Here is a 14,264-nt window from a genome sequence, read left to right as displayed (position 1 = left end):
GTCTAAAATCATACCTACTTAAAAAGTAGTTTGAGTAGGGAAAATCTACTTCAAGTACTTCAAAAATTAGAAGTAATTCGTCACTGACCACCTCTGGTAAGTAGTCACGTGATTGATCGTTTCTTAATGTGTATATTCCAAATTATTATAAGTGACCGATTCGAATTAATCCCAATGTTTAGGGTGAGTGAGAAATCAATATATCGTTATTCTTATGGGTGCTCCGTTGATTCGCCTGTCATGTATATGAGATGTCTGGTGATGCCACCCTTTCGGGTATAGGCTGCGGCGGGATGTAGTAATTTCAGCAAAAAGGTGTGAAATAGTTTGCTAAATCTAGGAATCACTTGCAAGGTAATATTTGGTAATTAGTTTACCACAGAGCCGGCGTAGATGGCGATTCGAATACTAACCATAGCCGCGCTCACAAACTAACACTTCAAAAATGTGTGAAATATTTGTAAAATCCTACCATCGCTCACAGGATAACACCTCAGACATAGCTATCTTCTGTGGTTTCGTGTTACAGAGGTAGGAACCATTCTCAAGGTAATATTTTGGTAATTAGTTTGTCACAGAACCGTCGCAGACCGTGGTTCGAAAACCAACAATTTGACACTTTCCGGCGATCGCTATATGTTTCCACGCCTCCGGAATAGGGGTTGACTTTAGTTGCGTGATACGAATCATGAGAATATTCAAGCAATGTGTCAATTTGTCAACTTGAAATGAAACTTACAACACAAATCAAGTTTATTCGTATTTGAATGTGTTGATTCGACACAACTCTAATCCTTTTAACGCGATCTCTTGATTCGAACGTAACCTGAATATTACTGACACCATCTTTCAAACACGTCGGATCACTCACACATTCCGCGCCGCTGTTTTCACACCTATAGAATCAATATCAACTAGCTATGCAAGAATCAAGAATCACAAGTATGCACATTATACTAGGCTTACCATATTTTGGAAATCTAAAAAGAGCACACTCAGAAATTCGAGCCTTGCAAAACCGGAATAGTATTCTCAAAAACCGGTGAATTTTTCCGTCTTTGCGACCGGTTGACTAAAAATAAAAAAGTCATCTGTCCGCTCAGAGCTCAAAATACCGTTTTTCTTTCCGTATTGCTAGGTGGATGACTAAAAAAAAGGTAATTGTTCGCTCATAGCTAAATTCTTCGTTTTTCACTCCAAAATACCCGCCGGAGCGTCACTTCTGTGCTAATTTAATTTATCAGTCGCAATTTCGTCTAAATCTGAACTAAATTTTCAAAAAGAGGACAAAATCTCAAAAAAGAGGACAAAAGGGCGTCCTCCTAGGACACTTTCAAATAAGTCAAAAAAGAGGACAAATCCTCTGAAAAGAGGACGTATGGTAACCCTACATTATACGGTGATTGCATATATCAACTTGAAATCAAACTCTTAACAAAAACACGCATCTTATCACTCGCCAACTCTATCATGAAAATCCTCGAATCCATATTATTAGGAATGTTATAGTACGGCGTCGGAATCCACTCGCGAGATGTTCTATAGGTAAATTGAGATCAACCAAAATGAAATAGTTTGACTTTGGTGTAGTGTGAATTGAAATAGGATTGACAAACATGACTACCAACTTTCACCCAGTCACATTTCGATATTATACGCACATTGATTTGAAACAAGTAATGAAACATCGCAAAGTCTATTCGTGAATTGGCTTTACGTTTGTCAAAGAGAGTTTCAGAAGTACTATCACTATGACATCTCAACATTTTAATATCTTGCCATACGCAAAACAGTAAAATACAAAAACCTTGTCAAGTCAATCCGTTTGCAACTTACCCAACCAACTCAAACAGTATCCGTGTGAAAAGTAGACAAGATTGCGAGAACATGCAACCACTACAACCTAAAATTCATAATAAGTTTGGTTGTAGTCATATACCGCCAACTCGTCTTTTTTATTCCACTGTAAAAGTCGTTACTATTCTGTAAGAGAAAGGAATTACTACGCGGTATATTCTGCAAGACAAAGTAATTACTACTAGATGTATTTTTTAAGACAAAAGCGCTTACTACTCGGTGCAGGCGACTTGATATTAACATAATATGTTTGAGTATACGATATTTGAAAGTATGACTAACGTAGTTAAGAATTCGTTTCTTACAACCGAACGATGGCTTTATATTAGGGTTACCATATTTCTGTGACACAAATTCCGGACACTCTTTGGCGCCCACTAGAGGATTTCAAAATGAGTTATGACGTCACACTAGCAAAGCTTTGCTCATAGACCAGAGGTGGTCACGATCCGGTTCAGGAGTATGTATGTGGCTGTGTGTTGTGTAACCGGGATAGAAACCACATTTTCAGCCCCTTCCCACCCAAATAAGCAATGATTTTGAGCCCACCATAGGTAGGGTTACCATATTTGGGAAATGTGAAATAAGACACTTTTTCAGAATTTTCAGACATGCAAAACCGGTTGAAAATCCTGAATTAACGGTAAATTTTTTACACTTCGTGGTCGGTTGACTAGAAAAAAGTCCAACTTTCTCGTTTGGCGACCAGAATACAGTTTTTCCATTCACATTGTCGGGTGATTGACTAAAAAAGAAAAGAAAAAAGGTCATCTCCCACTCAGCTCCCGAAATACCCGCTTGAGCGTAACTTCAGTGCTGATTTACGACATCTCAGTCCATTTTCGCCGTAAATTTTACCAAAATTCTCAAAAAAGAAAACAAAATCTCAAAAAAAGAAGAAAAAAGGGCGTCCTCGGAGGACGTTTTCAAAAAAGTCAAAAAGAGGACAAATCCTCGTCAAAGAGGACGTTTGGTATCCCTACCATAGAGTAATCAATGGGGGGGGGGGGGGGGCTGCTATATGAATGTGGTGTCTATATGCATCTGGTCGTTAAATTTTTTGAATGAATTCACTCATGTTTGTTCGATATATTACTATATAGTTACTATAGTTACTACTCTCCGCCCACATGATCAGAGTTAGCGGTACCGAGCTGGTGAAGGATAATGCGTTCGAAAATACAGGGAGCGTAATTGTACATCGTTAAGTCATGTTCATGTCCCACCGATAAGATTGTTTATCAACTTTATGCCGGTGCGCACCATTGAGCGTTATAAACACCCCACATCCAGTGGTTTTCAACCTTTTATGGTCACGACTCCATCTCCAATTTGAAAATGTTCCGTGGCCTGGATCAAAATTTGACGAGCTGATTACTAAAAGAAGTCAGCACCGTTGCCGGACTTACTCACGGGCTATTTTGGAAGCTGATTACGTTCAACATATTCGCGAACCCCAGAATAAAGGCAAACGACCGCCACGTTTGGATCACTATATATCATTGAATTAAGCATTTAAACGGCCTTAACGATCTCTAGGAATATACCGTTCTCCTATAATTGCGATTACAATTAGACTAATTCCAGTAAATGAAGGTTGTTTTTATTGATATTTTACAGCACTTCCTGCGAAGTTGGTAGTCCCCAAATTAAAATCAATAAATGAGATGATAAATCGCGCGCAGCGCGAAAAAAACATCATGCATCGGCATAAATATTCCCCAAATTAATGTTTTTATGTTAATTTACGAAAAAAATATGAGCCTACGTCAAGTCTTCAAAATTCCGGACATTTGGCATATTTTAGAAATTCCTCCCGGACGCTAGTTCGAACAGTGAAATTCCGGACATGTCCGGGAAATTCTGGACGTATGGCAACCCTACTTTATATTGAAAGGTATAATGCTGTAAACACAAGGATTGACACATTGATTTGACATATGAGATTTTGTAATGGTCGATCATGAGTCATGACTTGATTATTATATTTTTCACGTTAATTAGACCCGGGGTTGTGGTAAAGGTTATTATGAGAGCAACAAACTTTTCACTACCATGGTTATTAACATATTGATTTTTAAAACTAGACAAGCGTGTCTGAAAGGTTCTTGATTGGAAAATTACTCCACGTTGGTACAAATCACTCTACGTATCGTGGATATCAGAAAATATTTTACAAATGTAATTGTTTCCGGTAACCAAGACTAAAGATAGAAAAACAATTTCGTTTGTTGATTAACAACCGGCGCAGTACTTTATTGTCAGAATCTGTGACTGCGAATTGAAACATTGGCACAGTACGAAAATATCACTTTGGAATTCGGGGGCATCATTTCAACCGTGTTGAACTATTTTTACACCCTTTGCCGAACGCGTGAAATGTGAAACATTACGAGGTCACACTCCAACACTTTGATCAGCACACGAGCAATTTGGAATGTCTTTACTGGATGCATCCTATTCAACCGGTCTTGGTTAATACAAAACTCATAACATCAACAAAATCGAATTATGCGCTACACTGAAATCTACAAAAATATGTTTGTATTGTTGTTCATAGTAGTGATCATACATTATCATTTGAATCTTCTAAAGTAATTGTAATCATAAAAACCAAACTACTGAAAGTCATTACCATCACAAAAAAATTTGTATGATATTCGTTAAGCGCATCCTAACTCAGAAGGAAGAAAATATTTCTAGAGTGCATACCGGCAAAGAAATCAGGAACACAACCAACACCGAAAATGATAAATGCGTTTCCCGTTATAATTGATACCAGTTCATTTCTATCGGGTGAAATAAATGCCACCACAAAACTCATTGCATGCAAAGGTATCGATTGAAATGAATTTCGATTTGGGTCTTATGATACCAGCAAGCATTTTAGAAATACGACGATTTGTAAATCCGAAGTCGTACCTCCGATTAATAGTTGATTGGAAACTTGTTCACGTACCTCACCCATTACATAAGAGTTTAACACCACCACAATATCACAAACAGTACAAATGATGCTTATGTGTTACATGTTATTGATTTGAATCACACCAACCTGGAACAGGATTTACTCACTCTTTACATAATTGATGTTAACAAGCATCACGTCATTGGTGTGTATGGTGTTTTCTAGATACGAATTATGTTAGTGTAGCAGAAAATAATTTAATGTAATAGAAAACAATTTTCCCTCGGTCCGATTATGAAACTCTGTGTGAATTTTCAGTTAATAGATCGTTTTGCCAGAACATATTATATTTCGAAACCCATCCTACTGGAATGGTCGAGCTTGCCATATCAAACTTTCATCTGTATATCAAGAGTACGAACAGTCTTATCTGTTGCTGTATATTAGCCAATTCGAGTTGAAACCAAAATTCAATATCGTAACCATTCACCGATTGGGCAACGTGGCGAATAATACACATCCATTACCGAAACATCGTGTCAATTTCTACCATTACGATAATCGAAACACATTGAATCAAATTAGTCACAAACTCTTTTCGTACGCTACACATCGGTGATACCGATGTTGGTACTGTATTGAGGAAAATTATGTTAACCATCTTCGATTTTCAAATTATCAAAACTAGTTACTTTTTAGAAAACGAATGAATATCCCTACAAACAAACACCAAGGTACGAAAGATGTTTACACAACGCGAAACATTCGACTTCATTCGATATTCCAATACTACGAAACTGTAGAATGATGGTGTGGACTTTCAAACTAAAGAGTGTTTGGTTATAGTCTACAAACCGATTTGAAATCACAAGAGTATTTTTACACGAATGGTGACGTAACCAGATATTCAAATAATCCAACACAAAATTATAGTACTTACAGAAATACCATAGTTCTTGTATTAAACTTCTAGGTGCACAATGTTTATCGTAAGTCCCACACATTCATATCCGTCCGAGTTTGACTTTTAGAAAACATTATACAGGCGTCGCGAAATCTTTCAAAAACTAAAACACGGTCACCTATCAATGTCATCACAGTTATCGAGTTACTTCCACAAAAGAGAGATGTGATTTCTAGTCACGACTCTCAAATCTTACAAACAAAACAATCTACTTTGTAAACGAAAAGTGCTGAGTCATCATATGGTTGTCCTCTAAACAAAGAGTAGATGAAGCCGCATCAAAATGTTCCTAACCCTTTGCACGCCGGTGAGAAATTGTACAATGAATATGTTTTGTGAATCGAATTGTTGTTCAGCGTCAAGTATCCACATTGATACATACATTAAAATAGTGCAATTCAATTAAAACCACGAATCTATTTTCATTTAGTCACACACTGCCGCGACAAATCAACTCAACATAAAACAACCTTCTTGCAGTCGTAATAACATTTTCATTCTCTCCTCTTCGTAATAGTATACGACAAGTATATTGTGCAACACGACAACCACGTTTTACAAGACCAATGTCACTGATAACACTGAACACACGCCGATTACCCTAGTAACAATACCGTTTTCGTTTTGAAATACATTTTTTTCCTAGAGTAACAATACCGTTTTCACTAGGAAATTTATCTTTTCCCCGAGCAACAATATATATTCACGTGGCGGTCCGCCGTTTAACTGAGTAAAAATATCATTTTCCTTTGGAGATCTGGCGTTTACCTGGGTAACAATACATTTTCCTTTGGAAATCTGTCATTTACCTGTGTAACAACACCATTTTCACTTGGAGATGCGGTGTTTGCCTGATAAAAATACCATTTTCGTTTTGAAATCTGACAACCACACCCAGCAATTTGGTAATTGTAGTATTGATGACAGTTGGAGATTGATTGCAACGGACAGTGACAAAGTATACGCCAACAACGACTCCGATACATTTGTGTAATCACATATTCACTTGTTCTGGCGCATCTCATCAAATTCATCGGCTACCCACATGCAATAACAATCTGCTGTTGTACATCGACATGTATGTTTTCGGAATTGGTGAAAAAAGTGGTTTTCGATATGTCTGTGATGTCTGGGCTCGTGCTTTGGATTTTTCAGAGTCAAAATGTCTGAATAAAACATCCCCTCGACTTTGGCACCTGGTTGATTCGTGGATAACGGCGTTCAAGAAATGGCTGAGTTTATGTTCCCCATCGCGCTAACAATTCCGGGTTGAGTTTTTTCACGCAGGTTTACCATATTGTGTCTTTATGGGTCAATGTATGTCACTACATTCAGTTTGAAATCTGAAATCCTGATAAAGTATGTAACCGGATCCGCATATTCATTCATGACCCAACGACGAATATTCAAGTAAACATGTTACACCCTGTGTTTCCACGAAAAAATACCAATGCACCATCCACACATACGTCGCGATTGTTTGCCCACACAAGTAGTCGCGTAAATGGGGGGTGTATGACATTGCATGCATTGTATCGGTATAGAAACATCGGGGAATAAGTTTTTGATCCGCAGACATTATCATAGCCAGAAATTTTGATGCAGATCGAATGTCATCAAGCACATCCGATAACAATGTCATACCAATAAGACACATTGCATCTCTCGATTGAGTAAATTCAATAAGAAGCATGTAACGGACATACAGACACACAAACATAGAACCGTAACATGGTTATTCACACGACTACCATCGATGGGGAAAGCGAACTGTACAGCATATACCAATAGAGCGTTCACAGTCAAATATGTGAACCGTGCACAATCATAAACCTAGTTTTTTGTTGGATATGTACGAAACCGATAAATCGATACATTTCTTTCCCTTCGACGTCAATAATACAAGCGTCATTCCAAAGGATCGCTCGAATGTAAGGTTCATCGGGTATAAAATCCATGTCAAATAACACCAAAGTGTGCATTCCGTGTGCCACCGTCGCATCTTTTCTGTGTCGTAACACTATGGTGAAGGGAATTGAAAAACGGTGGATTGTGAAACGGATTGACAAGACCCACTGAAACCGACTTCGATCAATAACCTTGTGGTGATGACCGTTTCAAAATGCTACCAATATGACAAACTGAGAGCAACCGCGATCTCTTGTGGCGATTTTCGTTTCGAAATGTCACCGGACGAACTGGACAAACCCATACGAAGATGCGTTTTATGATTGCATATGAAAACACGAGGTTGTGTTCTATTGTGGTGTACGATTGCAGTCTTCATTCCACAGAAACACACCTTATTGGATCACAGTATCAGTCCGAGATTTGCAGAATCATTTTTCGCGATATTTATCTGGAGTCGTTATGTTGGAGTTGCGACATCCATTCATCGTGACGTAGTGAAAGACTCATCGTTTTCGCAATCATTTCGAGCACCCGTACTTCGATAGTTCACTTTTGTCAAACGCTGTAGTCTCAGCAGAGAACTGTGCAGGGTGTCGACAACACGATAGATATTGACCGATGTATCCAATTTACTACACACTGTCTGGGTGGTCTATCCGGAGATAGGGTCATGACTATCCTGTGATGTTACAACGCGATAAAACCGTCGAATAAATCAGTGAACGGTGTCGAAATATCGATGTAATAGCGTATACTCAGAGTCATTGTAATGTGTCTTATTGGTATGACACTGTTGTCGGGTGTGCTTGATGACATTCGATCTGCATCAAAATTACCGGCTATGATAATGTCTGCGCATCGAAAGCTTATTCCCCGATGTTTCTATACCAACACAATGCATGCAATGTGATAGACCCCCCATTTACGCGACTACTTGTGTGGGCAAACAATCGCGACGTATATGTGGATGGTGCATTGGTATTTTTTCGTGGAAACACAGGGTGTAACATGTTTACTTGAATATTGGTCGTTGGGTCATGAATGAATATCCAGATCCGGTTACATACTTTCTCAGGATTTCCGATTTCACACTGAATGAAGCGACATACATTGACCAATAAAGACATAATATAGTAAACATGCGTGAGAAAACTCAACCCGGAAATGTTAGCGCGATGGGGAACATAAATTCAGCCATTTTCCGAACACCGTTATCCACGAACCAACCAGGTGCCCAAGTCGAGGGGGTGTTTTATTCAGACATTTTGACTCTGTAAAATCCAAAGCACGAGCCCAGATATCACAGACATATCGAAAACCACTTTATTCACCAATTCCGAAAACATACATGTCGATGTACATCAGGACACTGTTATTGCATGTGGGTAGCCGCTGATTTTGATGGGATGCCCCAGACCAAGTGAATATGTTATTACAGAAATGTATCGGAGTCGTTGTTGGTGTATAATTTGTCACTGTCCGTTGCAAGTAATCTCCAACGGTCATCAATACAACAATTACCAAATTGCTGGGTGTGGTTGTCAGATTTCAAAACGAAAATGGTATTTTTATCAGGTAAACACCGCATCTCCAAGCGAAAATGGTGTTGTTACTCAGGTAAATGACAGATTTCCAAGGGAAAATGTATTGTTACTCTGGGTAAACGCCAGATCTCCAAAGGAAAATGATATTTTTACTCAGGTAAACGGCGGACCGCCACGTGAAAATGTATTGTTGCTCACGATATTGTTACTAGGGTAAGCGGCGTGTGTTCAGTGTTACCAGTGACATTGGTCTTGTAAAACGTTGTTGTCGTGTTGCACGATATACTTGTCGTGAGTATACTATTACGAAGAGGAGAGAATGAAAATGTTATTACGACTGCAAGAAGGTTGTTGTGTGTTGAGTTGATTTGTCGCGACAGTGTGTGACAAAATGAAAATAGATTCGTGGTTTTAATTGAATTGCACTATTTTAATGTATGTAGCAATGTGGATACCTGACGCTGAACAACAATTCGATTCACAAAACATATCCATTGTATAATTTTTCACCGGCGTGCAAAGGGTTTGGAACATTTTGATACGGCTTCATCTACTCTTTGTTTAGAGGACAACCATATGATGACTCAGCACTTTTCGTTTACAAAGTAAATTGTTTTGTTTTTAAGATTTGAGAGTCGTGACTAGAAATCACATCTCTCTTTTGTGGAAGTAACTCGATTACTGTGATGACATTGATAGGTGACCGTGTTTTTGTTTTTGAAAGATTTCGCGACGCCTGTTATATGTTTTCTGAAAGCCAAACTCGGACGGATATTAATATGTAGGACTTATGATAAACATTGTGCACATACAACTTTATTACAAGAACTTTGGTATTTATGTAAGTACTATAGTTCTGTGTTGGATTATTTGAATATCTGGTTACGTCACCATTCGCGTAAAACTACTCTTGTGATATCAAATCGGATTGTAGACTATACCCAAACACTCTTTAGTTTGAAAGTCTACACCATCATTCTACAGTTTCGTAGTATGAAAGTATCGAATGAAGTCGAATGTTTGGTGTTGTGTAAACATCTTCCTTACCTTGGTGTTTGTTTGTAGGGATATTCATTCGTTTCCCTACAAAGTAACTAGTTTTATTAGGTTGAAAATCGAAGATGGCTAACATAATATTCCTCAATATAGTACCAACATCGGTATCAGCGATATGTAGCGTACGAAAAGAGTTTGTGACTAATTCGATTCAATGTGTTTCGATTATCGTAATGGTAGAAATCGACACGATTTTTCGGTAATGGATGTGTATTAATCGCCACGTTCCCCAATCGGTAAATGTTTACGATATCGAATTTCGATTACAACTCGAATTGGTAAATATATAGCAACAGATAAGACTGTTCGTACTCTTGATTTACAGATGAAAGTTTGATATGGCAAGCTCGGCCATTCCAGTAGGATGGGTTTCGAAATGTATTATGTTCTGGCAAAACGATCTATTAACTGAAAATTCACACAGAGTTTCATAATCGGACCGAGGGAAAATTGTTTTCTATTACACTAAATTGTTTTCTGCTACACCAACATAATTCGTATCTAGAAAACACGATGCACAGTGCACACCGATGACTTGATGTTGGTTAACATCAATTATGTAAAGAGTGAGTAAATCCTCTTCCGGGTTGGTGTGATTCAAATCAATAGCATATAACACATAAGCATCATTTGTACTGTGTGTGATATTGTAGTGGTGTTATACTCTTATGTAATGGTTGAGGTACGTGAACAAGTTTCCAATCAACTATTAATCGGACAAATCGTAATATTTCTAAAATGTTTGCTGGTATCATAAGACCCTAATCGAAATTCATTTCAATCAAGACCTTTGCATGCTCTGAGTTTTGTGATGGCATTCATTTCGCCCGATAGAAATGAACTTGTATCAATAGTAACACGAAACGGATTTATAATTTTCGTTGTTGGCTGTGTTCCTGATTTATTTGCCGTTATGCACTCTACAAATATTTTCTGCATACTGAGTTAGGATGCGCTTAACGAATATCATACAAATTGTTTTTGTGATGGTAATGACTTTCGGTAGTTTGGTTTTCATGAATAAAATTACTTTAGAAGATTAAAAGGATAATGTATGATGACTACTATGAACAACAATACGAACATATTTTTGTAGATTTCAGTGTAGCGCATAATTCGATTTTATTAATGTTATGAGTTTGGTAATAACCAATACTGTACAATTATGCATTTATTAGTGAGTTTTATACTCAAATAAATGATTAAGCTGTAAATAAAGCAAGGAAAGACTAAACCGAAACTTGCACTTGTCACTACCTTCAACTCCAGTGAGTTGACACAAAAGTCCTTTGTCAGCATGAACACAAGTTATGCGTGACGGTATGAGCCATAACCATACATCCCCCCACAACTCCGATAAAGGCACAATTTGAGGAGTTGAAAAGAAAAAGGCGCAACAATAAACATGCATCAATATGAATACAACGCGCCAAGGACATAGTCTTTGTGCCAAAGTGGAGGATTTTTGACACGGTTTGACTTGCGGCCACCATCAGCACTGGTTGATGGTGAAGTACCAGGAGAGTCATCATCCATGTACGCATTGTCAACATCATCCACAGGCTGGTTGTTGCAATGTTTTTCCTCGTGTGTGTCATTAAGAATCCTCTGCTCGGGATTCGCACCATCAACATGCGGTGACTCAGTTGTCGGCACGGGTGATAAAGTTTCCGTACCATGCTGCTTTTCCGTATATCGACAGAATGGCTGTACTTTACGAAGGTACTTTCTGTTTCGCAAAGACAATCTCCCGGACCCATCAATCTTAACAAGATACTGGTCATTGCCGTTACACTGAACAATCATACCAGTCTTGTCCCATCGAAGAGGGAAACGTCCATGTTGATTTTGTACACGACATATGTCCCCCACTTCAAGGGGTGCCAGATTATGAGTGCGTGGTCGCAAAGATTCGAGCTGCTTAGCGAACCTGGTACGTAATGTACGTTCTCTTGTTTGCCATAGCTTTGTCCACATCGGCCTTACGATATGTCCGTTGAAGACTGAACCAACTTTCTTGAATGGCAGAGCGTCTTTCAAAGGTCTTCCAAAAACGATTTGAGCTGGAGACAGGCCATTGTCTGGATCAGGACAGTTTCTGAACTGTAACACGGCTCGTACAAATGAGTCGGTTCGGAGCTCACCATCCTGTGATATATTTCCAGTGATAAGTCGTTTAATTGACTTGACCGCAATTTCAGCCCGGCCATTCGACCGAGCATTGTATGCTGAAGACAGTCTGTGCCGAACACCCCATCGACGCAGGAAATCTTGCGTACTATGAGCGGTGAATTCAGGTCCGCCATCGCTGCTCAGTTCCTCTACAACGCCGAATGTCATGAAGTAGTTCCGTAAAGCATCTTGCAGTCCAAGTGCACCAGACGTTTGAGTGCCAGGCTTGATATGAAAGATTTCAGGCCAATTGCTGAAACGATCGATGGCTACGAGATACTGGTGACCTGCAACAGTGCAGTAATCTGCGGCAATAGCCTGAAAGGGGTATGTTGGTACGTAAGGATCACAAGGGGGCAAATGCGGCTGGCTCGGTGCGGACCTGCTACACGCATCACATTGTGCCCGCGTTCTTGCAATGCAAGCCGACATACCGGGCCAGAAAACAGTAGCTTGAGCTCTCTGTGACATGGTATTGATACCTTGGTGAGCAGAATGAAGGGTGTCACATATTGTTTTCCTCAGAATTGAAGGTATAACAACTCGATCATCATACATGACAACATCATCAACAATAGAAAGCTTACCACGATAGCGCCAATATGCTTGGACCTTAAACGGCAACTGATCCGATCCACGTGAGAATCCTGAGACGATGTATTCCTTTAGCTTACTGAGAGTATCATCGCATAGGGTAGCTGTTCGCACATCCTCCCATGAAATGACTTTAATGGCGTTCAGGGATGCCCTTGTAGCTGCAATAATAGACGTCTCTAGTTGGTTGTTTTCATCGTGACCTGCCGCCACACAATCGACTGGGTCCAGGGAGGACCAGTGAGTCGTGTCCAGTGATGCGGGGTGCCTCGAGAACGCATCCGATGCCGGTATGGATTAACCTGGAACATGAAAAATACGAAAGCGCCAGGACATTGTACGCTGCTTCAGGCGGAATATTCTAGTGTTTGTAATATCGTCCAACGATTTGTCCCCGAAGATTTTGATCAGCAGTTTGTGATCGGTAGCGATAACAAGGTCATCACAGCCAAGGGTAAAGAACTTGGTATCCTCCAGGGACCATGCCACAGCAAGGTCTTCGCCTTCAATCGGAGCGTATCGTCTTTCAGAATCACGTAAGAATCGGGAACCTGCCAGAGTGATTTTCCAGCCATTGGGACAGCAATCAGGCGTCGTAGATTCGCACTCGCAGTATTTTTGACGCAGCCAGTACCCAATGCCCGATTTCGACCAGTCGGGATTCAAGCAAGTTTTTCGCTTCGGGTCAAAAATGCGCACCCCATTCTGGATTGCTCGAATAATCTCAGCTTTTGACTCTGCAAACGCCTCATCGAGTTCATTGGTCCACGTGAAAGAAGATTTCGGGCTAAGTAAGCTCCTGAATGGTGCCATCATGTCGGTAAGTTTGCCATAATGGGAGACTTGGTTCACAAGTCCAAACCACGACCGTATGTCTGACAGCTTCTGTGGCCTTGGGAAACAGGCGATGGATTCCAAATATTTTGGAAGTGGACGTACGTCGTCTGCCGTAATCTCGAATCCTGCAAACTCAATATGCTTACATGCAAACTGAAATTTCGAAGAATTAAGAATGATGCCATTTCGTCCCATCAGTTCGAGATGATGAATCATTCTCCACCAATGTTCAGACAGACTGTCATCCCATAACACTGTGTCGTCGACGCACTTTGTCTTTCTAGGCACATCAGCGATTATCCGATCATACCGATGAGTGTATCCATCCCCGCTTGCTATGAAACCTTGTGGGGCCACTCGATATCTGTATCTGCCAAATTCAGTGATGAACGTGAGTAAGTGGCGATCATCTTCTCTGACG

This window comes from Botryllus schlosseri, chromosome 1 (genome assembly GCF_051294905.1).
Source record: "Botryllus schlosseri isolate E-star chromosome 1, Bs_hap1, whole genome shotgun sequence".
Classification (NCBI taxonomy): Eukaryota; Metazoa; Chordata; class Ascidiacea; order Stolidobranchia; family Styelidae; genus Botryllus; species Botryllus schlosseri.
The sequence above is the reverse complement of the archived record's forward strand: the minus strand, read 5'-3'. Positions refer to the sequence as shown.